This window comes from Bicyclus anynana, chromosome 25 (assembly GCF_947172395.1).
Source record: "Bicyclus anynana chromosome 25, ilBicAnyn1.1, whole genome shotgun sequence".
Classification (NCBI taxonomy): Eukaryota; Metazoa; Arthropoda; class Insecta; order Lepidoptera; family Nymphalidae; genus Bicyclus; species Bicyclus anynana.
In genome coordinates, this window is record NC_069107.1 from 6,917,586 (window position 1) to 6,936,525 (window position 18,940).

At 37.9% G+C, this 18,940-nt stretch overlaps 1 protein-coding gene across 9 annotated transcripts in view; it reads right to left on the minus strand.

Moving 5' to 3' along the window:
- The window catches only part of LOC112058339 (plasma membrane calcium-transporting ATPase 3), a 254,080-nt gene that overhangs the window by 188,993 nt on the left and 46,147 nt on the right, over positions 1–18,940 (minus strand). For 3 of the 9 annotated variants that reach the window (XM_052889319.1, XM_052889318.1, XM_052889320.1), the window contains exon 1: positions 9,537–9,869. The exons of 1 other annotated variant lie outside the window; for it this stretch is intronic. The gene's annotated coding sequence lies outside the window, so the exon portion shown is untranslated. Of the gene's footprint in view, positions 1–9,536; positions 9,888–18,940 lie in introns of those variants that run through there. 5 more of the 9 variants (XM_052889313.1, XM_052889316.1, XM_052889315.1 and 2 more) reach the window with 5 other exon arrangements.

Sequence of the window (18,940 nt, forward strand, 5' to 3'; positions counted from 1 at the left end):
AACAGTCTCGTGATTATTATCATGAATAGTTTTACTTTGTAGTTGAATTTAATTATAACAAGAATTAGTAATTTTTTTTTTTATTCTTTACAAGTTAGTCCTTGACTGCAATCTCACCTGATGGTAAGTGATGATGCAATCTAAGATGGAATCGGGCTAACTTGTTAGTAGGAGGATGAAATCCACACCCCTTTCGGTTTCTACACGACGTCGTACCGGAACGCTATATCGCTTGGCGGTACGTCTTTGTCGGTAGGGTGATAACTAGCCACGGCCAAAGCCTCCCACCAGCCAATCTCACCTGATGGTAAGTGATGATGCAATCTAAGATGGAATCGGGCTAACTTGTTAGTAGGAGGATGAAATCTAGTTAGCCCGCTTCCATCTTAGACTGCATCATCACTTACCATCAGGTGAGATTGTAGTCAAGGACCTACTGGACCCAGGTCTCCCTCCGTACAGTAGAGGGAACTTAAACCCACCACGCAGTTTCAAAGCATGCAAATCAATGCTCAGATGATGTCTAGGACATTGATTCCCAAAGTGGTCCAGGTGGACCCCCAGGGGTCTACGGGAGACTCGGCGGGGGTCTACATTGATGTAACATAAAAATGGGGTCCACGAAAATGTATCTGGTTTCATACTGAATGGGGAGTTTCCTAAATAAAATAATTAGGAATTGATTGCTTCCTTGTGCTCTGACTAGATATCAAAAATTAAAGATGGCTGAAATAAATTTTTGCCTGGACAATTTTACTTTTTGTCATACACTTACTTATTTAATTAACTAAGTAATTAAGTAATCAATACTCACTATTTTTTTTAAACTGATTATTTTCTGATGGCTGTTGATTCAGCTAAACGCATTTTTTGTCGAGTTTTTGATAGAAATTTAGCAGGGGGTCCACCGGAACTAGTAAAATGTGAAAGTGGTCTATGAGAAAAAAAGTTTGGGAACCTCTGGTCTAGGACATAACGTGCATACTTGACTCGTAACTCTGTAATTACATGCTGTTCCCATTCTCAGGTATGTGACCTCAAAAGCTCATTAGAGTATGACGCGCAGTGATGTCAGATTGACTCTGACCCCCGACCTCTCGACCGACGCCGAGTGACTCATCTAGTTATAATTAGTTTAGTTATGGAGACGCGATAAGGAGGTATGATGTGTTACACACAATGTCAAACTCACGGAGTTATATTACTTACGCCGCCCGCGACTTCGTCCGCGTGGAATTCAGTTTTTTTTTTATTATTTACAAATTAGCCCTTGACTACAATCTCACCTGATGGTAGGTGATGATGCAGTCTAAGATGGAAGCGGGCTAACTTGTTAGGAGGAGGATGAAAATCCACACTCCATTCGGTTTCTACACGACATCGTACCGGAACGCTAAATCGCTTGGCGGTACGTCTTTGCCGGTAGGGTGGTAACTAGCCACGGCCGATGCCTCCCACCAGCCAAAAATTTTCACACATTCCGCGTAAATTTTTCCGGGATGAAAATTAAAGGTAAAATCTATTTCCATTCCAAATATCAGACAAATCGCTTCAGTAGCAGCGCAAAGGAGAAATAAACATACACACAAACGTTCACCTTTATTATATTAGTGTGACTATAGCTTGGAGGGGGGTAGCGATGGCACGCGCGCACGACTTCACACCCGCGCAGTCCTTCCCACTGCCCCGGCACTTGCCAAGCTATAGCGGACCCGGTCAAGTTTCGCTTTAATTTATTTGCACTTCCACGCTACCCCTACCCACCCTACGCTACTCCCACCCTACACCTACCCTACCCTACTCCTGCAGATGAATACATTAGGCAGCAATGGAGTTTGGATTATAGTGGCTTTGGATAACAGGTTTCAAGGAAGGTAATAAAATTATTCAAAAAAACATTAATTAAACGCGAATGAAGTCACAGGGTTCCGTAGTTTAATAGCAGTAGCGTAGCATGCCTTGTAGGGGCCCTGTATCAAAATTAGTTGGGGGGCCCATGAAGGGTACAGGTTTCTCACACAATAAACAAAAATGCTTGCATAAAATAGATAAATATATTTTTTTCTTTCACACGTAAGGGGCCCCTGGACTACAGGGACCCCGTATACGGCGGTAGCTACGCCCCTGTTTAATAGATAATAGTGCCTCCGAGTATACCTACACATAACATTCGAATGTACCCATAGTTTCACTTCTAATTTATGTCACCTGGCAGCCCTAACATTCGTGACAAGAATTCAAATAGCTTTACCATGTAGAACAGAGTAAGTAAATACATAAGAGAAAATCTTCGCTCTTACATCGTCATAATATCTGTACACCAGCGGCAAGCCGATTCCCGTCGGATTACCTTGAAAACTCCATGCATATTCATTGTTGTACTGTATCTAGATTTATGAGAAACCGGGGTTCGTGTCACTCTGTATGAATTTCTTTTTCTTTGGGACGGCTTAAATTCATCTAAATTCCATCCTTCACCACTGCTGTACACTGATGACAAATGTCAGTCAAAAACTTGTCACTGGGTTGCAAGTAACTTGACAGGGAGTCACACATGAGATGTGACGTCACAGTACCGAAGGTCGCCAGTTTTTTATCACAACCTTCATAGATGCAACAAAGCTCGATGCAATATTGGACGAGGAATTTAATATTTTGCATAATCAATAGATTATAGTGCCTACTCTACTTAAAAAGCATCACAACGGCGACCAATTCGTTCTTCAGATAAGCCCTAAGCACTCAATTGAAGGATCAATAGACAATAGACATGATCTTAATAGTTGAGTAGGTGTTAAATGTTTGCACTGTTGACCAATGTCTGCCACTGGATTGCAAGTAACGTGATCTGACGTCACACATGAGGTGTGACGTCATAGCACCGAGAGCAGTGGCGTAGCGTACCTTGGAGGTACCCTGTATCAAAATTAGTTGGGGGGGGGGGGGGGCAACATGAGCGGCAAGTCCCAAAAAATCTCTTGAGATTTCGAGGCTTTGACACAGATATAAGTACGCACGTGACGTCACACCTTATGTGGACGTCACGGCATTGAGGGTCACCAGTTCCTATTACTACGAAGCCAATCTGTTCATCTGTTCTTTAAATTAGCCATAGACTTAATAGCATGATTTCTAATGTTGAGTATTAAACTGTAGCACTGGTGGTATTTTTTTTTATTCAATGAAACGTTAGCCCTTGACTGCTACCTTACCTGTGGCGTTAACATGTGACCAAGTGAAGATAATTAGACAAAATATCGTGCAATGGCGGCTGAGTTGTCCCAGTCCCATCTCTTTCGTTCTCCCAACGCAATGAAAGAGACAGTAGTATTTCCTGTTGCACCACCATTGGTTGTAATTTGTCTATTTCCCTTCACAACATCGCACACTAGCGCCACTGACGTACTGACGTTAAGTGATAATTGAGTTGGAAGCGGGCTTACATACTTGAACGAGATACAAGTTAATTTTACTGATACCTCTGACGGCTTCTACGAGGCATCGTACCGGAACGGCTAATCGCTTGGCCGTATGCCTTTGCCAGCAGGGTAACTAGCCACGGCCGATGCCTACCACCAGATAACGGGTGCGTGGACACGTCAGTTATCTATAAATATGCTTCAAAAAGCGAGCGCGGCGGTTGTCGGCGTCACTGGACAGTGCGTCACACCACAACACTTATAGAAAACTGGTGACCCTCGGTACGTGACGTCACTCGGTATGTGTGACGATCAGGCTCGCGTTACTTGCGATGCGGTGACAAGTTTTCGTACTGTGGCGTGGATACACAATTATTGAGATCATGTCAGTTGTTCCTGCTATTATTAAGTCTATGGCTAATCTCAAGAACGGATTGGTCACTTCTTTCCTTTTTTTTTATTCTTTACAAGTTAGCCCTTGATTACAATCTCACCTGATGGTAAGTGACGATGCAATCTAAGATGGAAGCGGGCTAACTTAATAGGAGGAGGATGAAAGTGCATCGTATCGGAACGCTATATCGCTTGGCGGTACGTCTTTGGTGGTAACTAGCCATGGCCAAAGCCTCCCACCAGCCAGACCTGGACCAATTAAGAAAACCTTAATCGGCCCAGCTGGGGATCGAACTTAGGACCTCCGTCTTGTAAATCCACCGCGCATACCACTGCGCCACGGAGGCCGTCGAAAATAGAAAACGTAATGGAAAACTCTTTGGATCCCTCGTAACTTTAATTTTAAGTTTTCGACTTTACTTACCACCATTAAATTAAATCATGACATAACTTGACGTTTCACTTTTGAAAACCTGTAAACTAATTGAAATAAATGAATTTTAATTTTTTTTAGCACTGTGACGTCCAATACCATATAACCATAAACGCACAAATAACAAACATATTTGTAATTTCGTTTGAACGCACATACAAATCTAACGATCATTATGATCAACGACGTCATTAATTCGTGCCATTTTGTATGGGCCGTGTTTAGGGATCTGTGGAAGTGCCGCAAATATGACACTTTAAATCCCTGTAGCTTCGAAAGTAATGATCGCAGATACCCTGTTACTTTTACAAAATTGCTTTACTATTAGCATACTTCTAATTTATATATAATTTAAAAAAACTCTCATCATCCCTATTGTACAAAATGGAATAGGCCTTCTCCAATTCATATTCCTAATTAGCCTTCAGGGTAGTGCAAGTGCACTTATAGTAGCATAAATAGGTAACCCAATAAACTAACAGTTATTAATAAAGGAGATAGGTATTATAATTATTTATCTTACAAATAAAATAGATAAGGTAACACACCTATCCCTTATCACATAAGCACCTATCACACAGGCAATGTAATCTTTGACACAGTTACTGATATTAAAGCATGTATTACGTAAATGCATAAGACTAGCAAACGACTCGCGGTTTCACCCGCGTAGTTCCCGTTCCCGTGAGACTATGGGGATAAAACTATAAACCATGATAATTGGTGAAGATGGGGCTGGCTATCTCATGGAGAAAAAAATTTTAAAATCAGTCCAGTAATTTTGAAGTTAAATTGTAGTGGGAATAGGAATATTTGTCATATTTAAAAAGACATGGCAAATACTCTTAAAAAAAACATTGTGTGACCCAATGATGTTAAATACTGTTAGATGTGTTACTATAGCGCATTAAAAACGAGGCGCTCAAAAGAGGAAATTTCCACATCTCAATGTTAGTTCTGGTCAACAATGAATGTTATTTAAACAAATAATACCTAAATAGTAAATATTGTCTACAATGTGAGTTGTGTGTTTAGGAAGTGTAAAAACTACATATACAAAAAATTTTAATAAAAAAAATTCAACCGACTTCCAACTCAAAAATTAACCTAAACTAAAAAGCAAAAAATAACATCTTACCTATGTGCTACCTCCGGATCAGTTTGTTGTTGTTTTTAGTTTAGGTTAATTTTTGAGTTGGAAGTCGGTTGAATTTTTTTTATTAAAATTTTTATTTTTTAATTTTTAGTGTTAGCACACCTACTACTAAGTGTGAACAAAAATTAATAAGCAATTAGTTGAAACGTTATTTTCTTATGATAAGTATCTAAGTCCTACAATCCCAATTTTAAAAATACTCTTAATACGCAATATACTTAACTCATATACAAAATTTCACTCCACACGTAATATGAATATTCAGAAAAATATGAAAGGTGACTGTCCTCCGTCTTCATCACCAGACCCCCTATGCAGTCACTATCCATATGGGTGGAAAGTTCTCATCAATATAAAATTTATCAATTCCAAACACAAGGTAGCTACTCTGAACCGTCGAGGAGTTCCCTTAACTCTCCTTCATTTTCACCACCAGACCCCTAATACAGCCACAACCTATCCAGGTGGAAAGTTCTCATCAATACAAAATTATCAAGTCAAAACACAAAGTAGCTACTATGAACCGTCGAGGAGTTCCCTTAACTATCCTTCGTCTCCATCACCAGACCCCTACTACAGTCACAACTTATCCAGGTGGAAAGTTCTCATCAATACAAAATTATCAAGTCAAAACACAAGGTAGCTACTGTGAACCGTTGAGGAGTTCTCTTAACTGTCCTTCGTCTTCATCATCAGACCCTTAATACAGTCACAAACCATCTAGGTGGAAAGTCCTCATCAATACAAATAAATCAAGCCCAAACAAAAGGTACCTGCTGTAAATCGTTGACGAGTTCCATCGTCTGTGTTTCGGCTCCATCATCAGACCAACTCCAGACCTTCATAAAATTGTAGTGGTTTAAAATACCTTATGGAAACACTAACAAACGCACTAGCCGTCTTTACGATTTTCAAAAGTTCCCCTCGATTTCTCCAGGATGCCATCATCAAATCCTGACATGAAAAAAATGGGACCACCCTGGAAACAAACCCTTCAAAACAAAAAAAGAATTTTCAAAATCGGTCCACAAATGACGGAATTATCGCTGGACATACATAAAAAAAAAAAAAAAAAAAACATACATACAGCCGAACGTAGAACCTCCTCCTTTTTGGAAGTCGGTTAAAAATATATAATAAAATAAAATGGTGCATGTGTGCGCTCAGTGTTGTAGCCTATTATTTGGATCACTTTTTGCAGTGATTTTGTAGGGACATAACCAATCTATAGTATAAAATTATCATTGGTGTGACCCACTTTCTCCTGTACTGTACCTGTATCAAGGCAATTATAAAAACCAGCAATAACAGATCTCATTCCCTCAAAAAGGTAACTTGTTAACAAAATGAAAAAAAAAAAAAACACAAAGTACTCCAATAAACATGAAAACAACAGTTCCAACCTCACAATGGCCCATAAAACAATATTCTGCAAACATTGCTTCTACAGCAATAAAAGGAGCCATAGCTTTTTCCAAATGGAGGGACGCCAAATTCAGGGCTCTTGAACCATTTATGTATAAAATGGGGAAGATTTATGGTCCAGAATGAATAGTTAATTGTAACCACAAATCCAACATCCATATTACATGTTGGCAGGTCGCCAAACGCTATGAAACTTTGCCTATAATATAGAGGGATTTAGACAGTATTGATGCAACTTTACTGAACCTATACATTTTCTATCGGAACCTACAATAACATGGTGAAAGGTTTTAGTAGACTTTGCCACTCAGTACTTACTATTTGTGAAATGTTTTTTTTGTGTGAGTAAGCTTCTATTATAAGATGTACACATTTATCTCGTGATAGCCCAGTGGATATGACCTCTGCCTCCGATTCCGGAGGTTCGAATCCGGTCCGGGACATGCACCTCCAACTTTTCAGTTGTGTGAATTTTATGAAATTAAATATCACGTGTCTCAAACGGTGAAGGTAAACATCGTGAGGAAACCTGCATACCAGAGAATTATCTCAATTCTCTGCGTGTGTGAAGTCTGCCAATCCGCATTGGGCCAGCGTGGTGGACTATTGGCCTAATCCCTCTCATTATGAGAGGAGACTCGAGCTCAGCAGTGAGCCGAATATGGGTTGATGACGACGACGACGACATTTATCTTGTAGAAGCTTGATCTATTGATAAAGACATTAACAAAATGTATGAAAATTTGTAACATAATAAAATAAGCATTTTAGTACAATACAAAGTTTCAATTCCCACAGACTCAAAGTACTTTTTCATGCTGTATGAATGCTATTGAAACATAAACAGGGCATAGCGAATATAAGGATGCTGAGAGTTTTTTAAATTGTATATAAATAAGTAGTATGCTAATAGTAAAGCAATTTTGTAAAGTAACAGGGTATCTGCAATCATTACTTTCGGAGTTACAGGGATTTAAAGGGTTAGATTGGCGGCACTGCTGCGGGTCCCTGAAAAGCCCCATACAAAATGGTAGTAATTAATGACGTTGTGGGTCATAATGATTGTTACATTTGTACGGGCAGACAAAAAATTACTAATATCTTTGTTATTTGAGCGTTTATGTTATGGTTCATTTATTGAAAAAAGTTCACACTTAATGTACTGAAGCTAAAAGTGTATGATTTTTCTTCTAATTACAATAAAAGATTTTTAATAGATTTGAAATTTTATAAAATAAAATATAATATAGCCTAACATTACTTGGTGAAGATAAGCTACCTATTGGTAAAATAATTGGTCTAGTAGATCCAGAGATTACCTCCTACAATGTCACAAACTTTATCTCTGCCTTTCAACTCAGAGGGTGTAGGTTTCAATATGGTCCGGGGCATGCACCTGCAACTTTTCAGTTATGCTCATATTATGAAATTAAATATCTCATGTCTAAAATGGTGAAACATCATGAGGAAACCTGCATACCTGAGAATAATTTAATTTCTCTATGTGTGTAGTTTTTTAATTACGGCTGCTTGTCTTAAATAACTTTGTATAGCTATGTATTTATGTTTCTAATGGCCATATTTATAAACATGTATTATGATATAAACTTAAATTTTCTTCAAAGTTAGTGAACTTTAAATTTATTTAAACAGGGCACTTTAGAACTTATAAATTAGTCATATGAAACACTGCTAAAACTCACATGATAAAATGTTGTAGTATGCCTGACAAATCAAAACTTGTATGAGGCCCTTAGTCAGTTAGTGGATTGCTGGGATGCAAGAGCCAGATCATGACTAAGGGCCCCATATGGTTTCAAAACTAGTTGGGCATAGTCTGATGTTGTATCCATGTTTCATAATAAATTAATATGAATAGCTTATTTAACTTCAATTCCAAAGTGTGATTAGGATGTTTAACTTGTGAATAATATACTCAGAGGCACAATTATCCGCCCTCTATAATATGACGCGAGTATATTAAAGTGGGTGGATAATTGTTCCTCTGAGTATGTATTTGCAGCAGTGTGGCACAGTGGGTTGTAACCCTGCTTTCTGCAACCTTGGCAATGGGTTTGATTCTTATGACTGGAAAATATTAGTGTAGATTTTTTTTAGTTTTGGGTCTAGTCATTTTGAGCTTTAAAAATCGTAGAGCTAGGAGGATTCTAAATCTAAACACAAGTGGAAGTCTACAACAAAATTGGTTAAGTACCTAACTACCTCTCATATAATTTATTCTCACTATGTACCTACCTAGTTATTTGCGTATTTGCACCTATATAGAATGAATAATGTTATTTGTTCTATAATAACAGGTTTACTTATCTGACCGCCTTAGACTTAACCTAACAATTATTCGCTTTAATGTATAAATGAGCATCGACAATACGTTGTCCGCAAAGCCGGTTTGTCTATAGTCTAGCTAACGCTAATGTTCGCGTATTTATTTTTACCCGTTACGTATAGTACAGCTGTCTCGGTCGTATTGCCCGGCCAGCATAACGAGATTACTCCACCAAAAACCGAACACTCTCTTTATATAACTAAAAATATCAACATTTAGCCACGGAACTTCGGTTCGCTATATTTGGAACAAGATTTCCCAGACCAGACGACTCGGTATATGCACGCCCCAAATAGCACAACACAACTGTGAATTCTTTAACGAAAACGCGAATTGGATCGCATCGAATCTGTATTTCTTTACCTTTGCAGTTTCCAGCGACGGGTCACACGTAGATAGAGAATTCCCAGCGAAAAAAAACACACAAAAATCCCGCACTTCACGGCGAGTACACAGCGCTTGCAATCACACAATTCACAACCGCCGAATGATTTATTCACAAATGACTAGTCGCACACAATTTGAACAGAAAATACACAGATTACACCAACATAAAATCTATGATTTCCACAAAAATACCTTGTTGGAACAGAAACGAAAAACGCGCCAACTGTCAAACTAAAAAACTACAAGCACCGACGCAGCGCGCTACCACACAGCGTGAGTCCGCTTTTTTGACTGGCGCTGGCGGCGGCGGGGCCGGGCGCCGTACCGTACCGTACGTCTACGTTCCTTTACTACACGAAACTCGACGTCCGCCCGTCACTAGTCACTACACATTCTATGAAAATCTGTCCACTATGTACATGTTTTTGTCGCAATTTACCTTTCATTTATATAATAATACAGCAGCAATTCCCTTATCACATAATTGACTAAATATTTTACTAACGTTGACGTTATCTATGCGACAAAATGAGATAACCGCTCGAACGTGAATACTGGCGATAAAGTAATGCGACCACGTTGAAAAGATCGCGGTCCGGTAGGGAGGAAGCTATAAGCGAACGGTCGTTTGTATTTGTACGGGATAGACGATCGCCAGACGCGCATGCGTCAATCGGACCGCTCGTACTTCGACGTCAGTGAATGACAAGTTCTCTTGTATTAGCCGATCGATTTTAAAAGAAACGCCGTGTCTTGTGCCGAGTAGCACAATGAACGGCTTTCAAAATTAATACGGTAACCTTAACGTGCAGTGCGCATGCGAAAAGTTTGCAATTTTAATCCACAGATTAATGATAGCTTTAACATGAACGGTACGGTACGGATCATTTCCCATCATTTAAAAAAAATTACAACCGACTTTAAAACTTGTATGTACGCACGAAACTAAAAATGGAAAAATAACATTGTAATATTTTCTACCTAATGATCACTTTGAAGTCGGTGAAAAAGTGTGTGTCAGCTCCGACGCTCAAGTAGAGTTTACTCTTTCAGATCGACTGTCTAAATAGGACGTGTACGTTGTTCCGCGTGCACATGTGCTGTTGGCGGCAGCGCATGGTGAAAGGTGCGCAGAATAGGTTGCGCACAAAAACGTAACGCTGTCATTCGTTCATCAAATTTTACTGCAAATGTTTTTTTTCATACCGGGGGCTATAGGAAGGCTATAGGTATATGAAAAATCGATTTATAAGGAGTAAATTCCAAAAACTACATGAATGAATTTGTTTAGAATAGCACTTCAGTTTTTCTGGAAAAAAGTAACTAGTAAACAAATTTCATCAAAATCCGTCTAATATTAAGTATCTGTATAATAGTAACAAACATCCATCATTCCAAAAAAAATCATTTACAATAGGTACCTAGGGCATAAGTTCTGTAGTAGGTATGTACTTATTCTGTATATGATATATGCGCCGGGCCGATGGCTTGCATTCCACTATTCGTAGTAGGTACCTACAGGTAGGTAAATCTATACTAATATTATAAAGCTGAAAAGTTCATTTGTTTGATTGAACGCGCTAATCTCAAGAACTACTGGCCCGATTTAAAAAATTCTTTCAGTTATAGACAGCCCATTTATCGAGGAAGGCTATAGGCTATATACATATTATCCCCATTACCACGCGGGTGAAAACGCGCGGCTTCAGCTAGTAACTAGATAACATTACAATACCTGTCATCTAAATAATATGTGCGAGCTCTAATTAAAAATTATATCATACCTAATCCTATACGTTTATCAGCTTGCACTTTTATATCGAAAGCCTCAGTAGCTCAACGGTAAAGATGCTAGATTCGGCGAGAGTCCGGGCCCAGGCCGGACACGGAGTGGCGGTGGAGTATTTTCCGCCTAATTGGAGGGGAATTTAAAAAAAATAACAAGTGCGTTATCGTTATCCATACAGTACAGAGTACGTAAGGTCATACATTGGCGTATCTAGGATTATTTCCAAGGGGGGGGGGGGCTTGGCCCCCGACAGCAAGTCTATTATTAGTATCTTAGCAGAATTCTATATGCTCCCCCCTCTCCTCATATACGCCTATGGCCGTAAAGTCAAAGTCAAAATAATTTATTTCAATTAAGTAGGCTTAGTTTATAAGCACATTTTGAAACGTCAGCTGTCATGTTAATAGATAATCATGATACTATAGTTGAACGCTTAAAATTTACGAGGTGTTCAATAAAAATCAATAGCCCCGGACGGAATTCGGAAAGTACCACGATTTTGTCAGATGAAAATTAAAATAATGAAATTTCCAAATGTGCACGACTAAATTTCGTGATCGATTTAACAGCTGCCAAATCCAGCACCAAAATATGTTTCTTCAAAACTTCGTACGTTAAATAAAATCTCACTAAACACATATATATGTAAAGTAAAGCTAATGCGAAAGCACATTGCTTGTACTTTAAAAAAGTTATCAGACGATGGAAGTCCAATTCTATACAAGCCCTTACATAAAGCCAAAACCCGCGATACGCCACTGACTACTACGTAATTCAATGCCAATTGGATCCCTGCTCACTGCTTTCTCTTTTCCTAAAAGCGTGCATATTTTGATAAAAAAAAATTTAACATTACATTTAAATAGTTCATTTAAACTCGCACCGAGGCTCAGATGGTAAATCAATGGCATTTCACAGTCTACATAAAAAAATAATGACATTTTCCTTTTTGCTTTGAATCATGCACTCGCAACATTACAACCCGCTACGATACGACCCATTTCTACAAAGCTAAAGCAAAAGAAAGCTCAGAAAATGTGCATTCTTTTTAAAATCTTATTTTATAAATGGAATCCTTCGCATTATTTTTCTTTTGCAAGATTTCTTTGACATAAAGTGTGTATGAACTTCTGTATAATAGGGTTAACATCTTAAGAAGCTTTCGTTTCGCTCAGTGGTGTAACTACTTGTGTGTGTAGTGGCAGGACTATATAAAATGCTATGGGCCTAAGTTAAGAAGCCCATAGCCCGCGACGCCCGTGAGCCTAGAAGTTATTTAACTAGAAAAATGGGCTTAATATTATGAATTCGGCACTGGCTTGGTTATTGAATCTTTTATCGTCATGGGACGCCTGATAGACAATATTTTGTAAAAGTAATATCCAGAAAAGAACAGATTGTGATAGGAACTAAATATGTCATAATGATACGGAGTGTACACTATAGGTATCCGAGCTCAGTGTAGCGAGAGAGATGGCTTAACGCTGGATCGAGTGGGAGAGAATCGCACAATTGAATGCGCATGGCGACGCGTCGCCACACCGTATACACTACTGCATATAGACTGTATATATATATATACCATCATATAGCGTGGCGACGTGTCACCACGGCATGCGTCGCCACGCCAGAAATCGGTTTTACGTGCGGCTATAGATGTTTCACATTAAAACATACTTATTTACGTTTGAAAAACGAAGTTAAATAAATACATTAGGTATACCTATGTACGTTTTAATTACATGAGATAACAGTTACTCTAAAACCTAGGGCTAGTCTTCTATTTATTTAAAATACTCAGATACTCAGATGTTTCGTGCATCTCCTCAGACCATCGACCTCAGAAAACGTATGCCATTTCATGACTTATATATTTAAAATTCTGTATTGTTTGCTTATAAAATAGTATTCAAAATATATTAACTATATCTAATTGTTCTAAGCTCTTTAATCGAATTTATTCTTATTAATTTAAGAACAAGTTAATTATAATAATTATTAGTTGTGTAATTTTACACAACTAATAATTAAAATCGATTTATATCCGCATTTCTAATTTGTTTGTTGGTAAACATCGAGTATGGCTGCAGTATATCGATGTTATATGATTTTTGTTAAAATATAAAAAAAAACCCTATTTACGATGATCTAATAACACCGATTAGTAATTAGTGGCACAACTCGTTGCGATAGTGATGTACGTCAATGGCAGTGCTTATCACTATCAGGAAGGCTGAGCCAACGCCAATTGCTATCCTTCATTACTAGGCTAATAGATTTTAATTTTTATTTAAGTTGACCCTTGAATGCGATCATATCTGATCATAGGCATCATCATATAGGAGTGGGGGGAGGGGGGCGTGTATGATAGGGGGGTAGCTACGCCCCTGATTTCTTGCATATGGTTGAGTATGTACATCCACTAATATTAGTAGGTATATACTCAGAAAAACTAAACCAGCACGTCAAATTGGTAAGTTGGATTCATTAATAGACACAGAGTGCATTTCGTATATCTGAATTATTTAAGCGTAACCTCTTGATACCAAACATAAGCATGGCGGTTGTATTTTCCCGGAAAAGGCCTGTTATAAAAACCTCTACTACTATCCTTTACACAAAGGATCAGCCACCAGCGCTGAAATGCAGCCAGTATTTTTGCCACCATTCCATGCGTGAATAGTTGTTAGGATGAGTTAGATTAAGTTCCATTGTATTATGACTCAATAAAGAAAAAAGGTACTGCTATTACAACCTGAAAGTCTGAACTCCAACTCCCTTTCTCTTACAGTGGAATTCATAGACGTTGTAGGGGCACCCTCTGGGGATCATTCACCCGGTGAGTGTCAAATTCTCAAACAAATAGAGGTTATATAATGATTTATTTATTTTGCTATCCTCCGCGAAAAGTCGTCGAACCCATGCGACAACGTCACCCAAGTCCAGGTCCAGAATTTTGCAATTGCACGTTGTAGAGTCAACATCTCCTGAGGATGCTCCGGTTTCGGGGTGATACGTACGTAGAGAGTATTTTGTCGCACCTGGGTGACATTGTCGCATGGGTTCGTCGGCTTAACGCGGAGGATAGCATAATAAATAAATCATTATATAATCATGAACTTCCGCAAAGTAACGCCCGCTTCTATCCAATATTTAAATAGAGGTTAAATTCGACACTCAGCGGCTGAATGATCCTCTGGAGGTGTCCCTACAACGTCAATGAATTCCACTATTAGAATAGCTGAACCTGTAGTGGGTCATTAAAAAGGCAGATGTAAGTACCTACCTATATAAAGCTAAACAAAAGATAATAATAGACGCGACACAAAATAGAAGCACAAAGGATGACCTGAAATCCGGGGATTTTCAAACAATAGACAAAATATATTTTGTGTAAAGCAGTAAAATTTGTAGACAATTACTCTCTCTGAGTAACAGTTTACAATTATGATAAGTCCCTATCTACATAAACATATACTTAGACATACTCAGTCTTATTTGGTAATTCATATCTTGGTTGGATAATGACGAAGTTATGAGAAAAGAAACATAAAAATGCGTCTAAATGAAAACCTCCTCCATTTCTGATGACAGTTACTATTGGCGTATTTAGAATTATTTCCTAGGGTGGGTCTGGTCCCCGACGTCAAGTGTATTATTAGTATAATCGAATTCCATATCGGTAGCCCAGAATCCTAGGATGGGCACAGGTCCATTCTAGGGTGGGCACAGCCCACCCGGCCCCCACCCTATATACGCCTCTGTCAGTTATAAAGAATACTGAGTATTTAATTATTCATTAACCAATTTTTAATTAACAAAACCCTATCTGTTCCTGAATTGGCAGAAATCAGGACTAAAACCCGAGGCCTAAAGGCTGTTTATTCGAACCGGCAAAATAGGTCGTACGTCGTAAAAATTCCACCCCCAAAAAGGATAAGACGTAAAGGGTAGATTACATAATACGGCCTCATTTCGATACAACACGCTGGCGAGCTACCAAACGCTTTTTCCACATTTCGCTAAATTTGATATGATAATTTGAAATATTGTACCTGATGTATTTATAACTAGCTGACGCCGCGCGGTTTTGCCCGCGTGGTTCTCGTTCCCGTATGAGTACGGGGATAATATATAGCCTATAGCCTACCTCGATAAATGGGCTATCTAACACTGAAAGAATTTTTCAAATCGGATCAGTAGTTCCTGAGATTAGCGCGTTCAATCAAACAAACAAAGTCTTCAGCCTTATAATATTAGTATAAGATAGGCTAGTTGACGCTTTATTAAAAAGGGTCTTAAATTGTTCCTTAGCGTTCTATTAAAAAAAATACATTTTTGAGAATAATACATCAGATACACACACAGACTATGAGAAGAAATGGCCAACAGAGCGAGAGTCATTATTTTAGCTAACTGCTGGAAAGGAAGGGGCCCCTTTCTCGTAAGGGGCCCCTTCCCCGGCCCTTCATCGCAACGCCACTGCCCCTATGCCTCGGCGAGAAGGTTCTAGTCCATTATCAAAATAAAAAAGTCTGATAGTGATCGTTACAGTTCGTAATCACCCTAAGGCCGCCAACTCATATTGGAGTATCATCCCCTCCCTTTTATGCATTTTAAGGCATGTGCCATTAATGGCACACTTGCCCAAACTTGCCTTTAATGGCACACTTGCCATTAAAATAAGCTGACGATTCAAGAAGAAAACAAATTCGAAATTATAGGTAATCATAATAAATAACCCAATGTGATGTAATGTTCATTTGTATCTAAGCAAGATGGCTAAACAGTAAATAAGTACAGACAAACGAATTGACTCCGTTGTTTAGTCTGTAGTCTGTACATTGTTTGTCTATTTGTCTATTTCCGTGTACAACTGTCCGTGACGTATTAACCTCTAGGCTTAACGGTAAAGCTAACCGCACATTTCTCTCTTTGACACACCAAATTTATATTTGGGCGGCCTTTGTAGGACAAATCAAAAAATTGTATCTCGTTATATGATTCATAAACATGAGCCATCATGAATTCATGAGTACATAAAGTGCAAGTGATTCTAGTTTATATTTGGGGGGCAGTTATAGGGAAAAACAAAAATGGTTATTTCGGTGCATGATTTAAAACTCTAAAGTAGCATTTATTTTAAATTTTTGTGATCAACTAACATGGTAATTTCAACGAATTGACTCTTTAGGCTAACTAGTTGAGTTTTAGGCAGACGACCGTGGAGTAGTAAAAAACGAATTGTATAAACCGAGATACCCGTACACACTAAAACTTTTTCCGAAAAATTTAAATCATCTATATAAATGGCGAAAATCTTACATAAATTGGACCAAAGCTATTACGTATACGTATACGAACTCACATGCGTACTGAGATTCATACGTGGCAAATCACAGAATATATAAAGCAATTAAGCGTGTCAAATAAAGAACAGAGTTAAAAATCAAGAAACCGTGACGAATATCTCAAGTTGAAATCTATCAAACCATTTAGGCTGTAAAGAGTGCCAATGTTTAATCTGTATATACTATACAATACGTACCTACTGTGTTCATACTCACATACCTGCTTACATACGCTTAAAAACATCATCCTTATTCGACAGTCGGATAAAAAGTGTATAGTTATTAGAACTTGCTTTCGGGCCTTTCAATTCAGCCTGCGTTTGAAAATATCCCGCTGAAAGCGTTGCAATTAAGTGTGCGCTGGGCTTTATCCATTCACAGAAATCCTATTCAAAAACATCGCTATTTTTTTTTCTAAATCATCGGGTTTTGATGAAATAGTTTTTTATAAAACGCCTACAAATAACGAATTAGTCCCGCAACATTTAACTGTCAAGCTTAAATGAGTGGAATTTGTACGAAACAATAATTACCATGTTCAATATTATAATTTAACGAATTTTTTTATTGAAACTAGCGGACGCCCTTAGGGGTCGTACAGACTATTTTAGTATTTTAGTCGAGTACGAACAATTTTTGGGCGGTATATTCAAAAAATGTTCGTACTCGACTAAAATACTAAAGTAGACCGAACAAGGCCTTAGGCCTCCGTTCTTAGCAAACGTTTTCTAACTATAAATACTTTCCTGCTAAATTTCATCATTTTAAACGTCAAGTGGTTTTCGATATTTAGTGATGAGAGATCTTTCTTTTATATAAAGGTACTAATATTATAAAGCTGACGAGTTTGTTTGTTTTATTGAACGCTAATCTCAGGAACTACTGGTCCGATTTGAAAAATTCTTTCAGTGTTAGATAGCCCATCTATCGGGAAGGCTAAAGACTATATTTTATCCCCGTATTCCTACGGAAACGGAAACCACACAGATAAAACCTAATTTAACATAATACCTATAAAAATCAACCCAAGTGGAACAGTGACAAGAATACTGGATGCATATTTCGCTCGTTGGAAAGCTATGCTAAGCGATCCTTTGCGCAAAATAAAGCCCTTTTGTCACAAGAGTACGAATATCTCGAGTACCTACTTATAAATATATCTTAACTGTATTCCAGACATTTTATGAGTAATCATACACAATATATTTTACGTTAAGTAGGCTAATAAAATATGTGCTAAGTCTATTTATAATCAAGATCAAGATGAGTGTAATTAGCAGCTGATAATGTACAACACGTTATCATTCTAGCGCTAAATGCCGCAGCACTACAATGCGGCATTTCTTATCAAGTTATCAAACATTTATCAAGTTATCAAATTCGAAGACGTGCGTCAAAAGCGAATCGAATGCGTCAGAGGCGAAATGTTAAACTTTTATCAATTGATCCCGGATTATATTTATCGTTAATCATCGCTTGAATTATATATTTGCTGAGCGAATTAAAAATGAATCTAATATAATATTACCAATCGCGTAAACTATTTTAAATATAGCCTGATAGATGTACGAGTTATCTGTATCTAATGTATAAAAAAAACGAAAATACATTAAATTACTTAATTGATTGTCTTTTTTTATGGAATATGTTACAATAGCGGACGTCCGTGACTTGGTCCGCGTGGAATTCGGATTTTCACAAATCCCGCGGGAACCATTGATTTTTTCGGGATGTAAAATACTCGTAGCCTATGTGTTAATCCAGAGTAATAACTATTTCCAAATCAACCATTCTAAATTTCAGCCAAATCGCTTGAGTAGTAGCGGCGTTAAAGAGTAACAAACATCCAAACAAACGTCCATACAAACTGTCGCGTTTACAACATATTGCAAAAAAATATATAAGTAAGTATTTAGATTGTAATCTTTACACCACGACATTACTTTCTTATTGATTAGTACCAAGGTATAATCCTAATTTTAATAAAAATACTACCCGTTTCCCCTACGAAACAGTCACAACCTTGGAATATCTTCTTTCCAATAAATAAAAAAAAAACCATCAGAATCATATACGACGAAGTTATCCGCGAACATTCATAAAAAAAATATACGATCGAATTGATTATTGTCCTCCTTTTTTAAAGAGGGTTAAAATGGGCTGATAATTATTATTGATGATTAGAGTCCGGTTAAATTAGCCCAATAAATAGGGCTTCTAGAAGCTGACAATAATAATAT